At 40.8% G+C, this 3296-nt stretch overlaps 1 pseudogene; it reads right to left on the reverse strand.

The window, feature by feature from the left end:
* Positions 1-867: 867 nt before the first annotated feature.
* Positions 868-1465, reverse strand: LOC101042116 (prefoldin subunit 5 pseudogene; annotated as a pseudogene).
* Positions 1466-3296: the final 1831 nt, after the last annotated feature.

Below are 3296 nucleotides of genomic sequence, written 5' to 3' on the forward strand. Positions count from 1 at the left end.
CTCAGTGCTTGTGTAGTATATGCATATGTCTATATAAATGTTTATATACATTTTATAGATTTTTTAAATCACTATCAAGACAACCATTAAATTTTTCACTCTTTACTATTCACAGGATTATTGGACTTATGTTTACAAGCTAAAATGTTTATGAAATAATTCATCTTCAGAAGAGCTAGATTCTTAATGTAAAATGAATTAAATTTTCCAGTTTTATAATATAGGTTCTACCAATATTCCTAAATAACATCTTGCTATGTTTCTCCTTATTGATACTGTGGTGGTTGCTTTCTGTGCTCCATAAGATTTTTGAGTAAAATAGAATAAGAAGCTTTATATAATCTGGGACGCATTAAATATCATAAATTAGCTACTATAAAAGGATTTGAAAAAAATCATTAAAATGTCTGGGACTCAAAATTTGAAGTAAGGAGAATTTCTTTGCATACATACTTTGTTTTTCTGGAGTTATGCTCTTTAGGAGTTTTTTACTTATTAAGTCACAACTTCATATTTTCCAAGTGAATGATAATGTTGGGGATTTGCGAACTTAATTAAACAAATAGTCTTTGCTTTTTTTAATTGTATTTTAGGTTTTGCAGTACATGTGAAGAAATGGAAGATTGTTGTATAGGTACACACATGGCAATGTGATTTGCTGCCTTCCTCTCCATCACCTATATCTGGCATTTCTCCCCATGCTAATGCTATCTCTCCCCAACTCCCCAGCCCGCACTGTCCCTCCCCTATTTTACCCCGACAGACCTCAGTGTGTGATGCTCCCCTCCCTGTGTTCATGTGTTCTCATTGTTCAACACCCAACTATGAGTGAGAGCATGCGGTGTTTAATTTTCTGGGTTTTTTTGTTTGTTTGTTTGTATGTTTTTGTTTTTCTGCCCAGCTGGCACATTTATTGGCATTAAACACAAGACCCTTCCCTTTCCAGCACCAGGCAGCCACACACAAAGGGTGTCCCTCTGCCCCATTTCTGCAAAAACTCTCAGGCCTTAGCAGTAGCCTGAGCTGCCCCCAGGGCTGTGAGCTGCTGAATCTTCTGGCTCATCAATTCCACGACAGCCTGTTTCATGGCGTGCTTCTCCTGGAGAGCTGGTTGGATTTTCTCCATCTGCTTGGTTAGAAAATCTATCTTCCTCTTAAAAAAGTCCTTGGTATCCTCAGCTGTCTTCTCTACATAGTACCCAGTTCCCACATCGATGAGCACGTGTTCCACATCATGCAGCTTCCCAGGAACATACATAGAACTGGTCAGTGGGAGGAGTAATTCTTTCCCCTCGTTGCTCTTGTTCAGCCCTTTCAGACAGTCCTTGGCTTCCACATACTTGGTCTGTACCACTTTCAGCTGGGCAATGGACGTGGACAAGAACTCCACTTCCTGGTCCAGCTGGTTTTTGAGTATTTCTAGCTGTGGCAGATTCAGCTCCGTGATGTTAATTGATTGAGCCATGTTGGGCTAATTTTCTGTTCTTGTGTCAGTTTGCTGAGAATGATGGTTTCCAGATTCATGCATGTCCCTACAAAGGACACAAACTCATCGTTTTTGATGGCTGCATAGTATTTAATGGTGTATATGTGCCACATTTTCCCTGTCCAGTCCATCATCGATGGGCATTTGGGTTGGCTCCAGATCTTTGCTATTGTAAACAGTGCTGCAATGAACATTTGTGTGCATGTGTCCTTATAGTAGAACAATTTATAATCCTTTGGATATATACCCAGTAATGGGATTGCTGGGTAAAATGGAATGTCTATGTCTAGGTCGTTGAGGAATCACCACACTGTCTTCTACAATGGTTGAACTAATTTATACTCTCACCAACAGTGTAAAAGTGTTCTATTTCTCCATATCTTCTCCAGCATCTGTTCTCTCCAGACTTCTTAATGATTGCCATTCTAACTGTTGTGAGGTGGTATCTCAATGTAGTTTTCATTTGCATTTCTCTAATAATCAGTGATGATAAGCATTTTTTCATATGTTTGTTGGCCTCATATATGTCTTCTTTACTTGTAAAGCGTCTGTTCATATCCTTCACCCACTTTTGGATGGGTTTGTTTTTTTGTTTTTTCTTGTAAATCTGTTTTAGTTCTTCGTAGATTCTGGATATTAGCCCTTTGTCAGATGGGTAGGTTGCAAAAATTTTTTTCCATTCTATTGGTTGCCGATTCACTTTAATGATTGTTTCCTTTGCTGTACAGAAGCTCTGGAGTTTAATTAGGTCCCATTTGTCTATTTGGGCTTTTGTTGCCAATGCTTTTGGTGTTTTAGTCATGAAGTCCTTGCCTATGCCTATGTCCTGAATGGTTTTACCTAGGTTTTCTTCTAGGATTTTTATGGTGTTAGGTCTTGTGTTTAAGTCTTTAATCCATCTAGAGTTAATTTTAGTTTAAGGTGTCAGGAAGGGATCCAGTTTCTGCTTTCTGTTCACTGCTAGCCAGTTTTTCCAATACCATTTATTAAACAGGGAATCCTTTCTCCATTGCTTGTTTTTGTCAGGTTTGTCAAAGATCAGATGGTCGTAGATATGTATATCTGTCCCTGAATGGGGTACTGCAGAAGAACCCTTCTTGCTTCAGCAGCCTTAGCTCCGCTGGGGGTTTAGAGTAAGAATATTGGACAGGGAAAAACTCCTCTTTGAAGATTTCCTGTCTCAGAGTCCCAGAGCAGGTGGAAAGGAGAGAATTTCTGCTGGACTTCATCTGGGCAGAGGGAGGAAGGATGGAATGAAGGTAGAAAAGGCAAAATTACAGCTGAGCAGGGACAACAAAGAGTTCTCTGGGAGAAGTTTTGTCTCAGAGTAGGGATGGAGAATGGGGGAGAACAAAGGAAAAGCAAAGTGTGACCCTTAGGTTTGGAGGAACCAGAAACCCAGCTCCCCAGTATAAGCCATGCAGGCCAGGGACCCACAGGAGAGTGGATTAGAGCAGAAGTCTGGCCTAGGCCACTTAACACAGAGTGGACAAGGGCTGAGGAGCCTCCACAGGGTGACATTCACCCCAGGGCGGCCTGACCACTGTTGGCCCCTCAGGCATTATCCCATTTGGAATGTGAATGTGGGGACAAAGTGGGCACAGGACCCCACCTGGGAACCTTTTTCCCTGTTAGTGGGGAGACTAGCACCTAGGCACCCACATGGGTATTTATATCTGAACCAGACAGAAAGACGCTTGAATCAGGCACTACGTTGAGAAATGTATTTATTTGCTAATATATTTATCCACACACACACAAAAAAAATTAGCATACTTAAAATTTGCCTCTGACTCCTCTGTTCTGTTCC

Source organism: Saimiri boliviensis, chromosome 1 (assembly GCF_048565385.1).
Source record: "Saimiri boliviensis isolate mSaiBol1 chromosome 1, mSaiBol1.pri, whole genome shotgun sequence".
In the NCBI taxonomy this organism is placed as follows: domain Eukaryota; kingdom Metazoa; phylum Chordata; class Mammalia; order Primates; family Cebidae; genus Saimiri; species Saimiri boliviensis.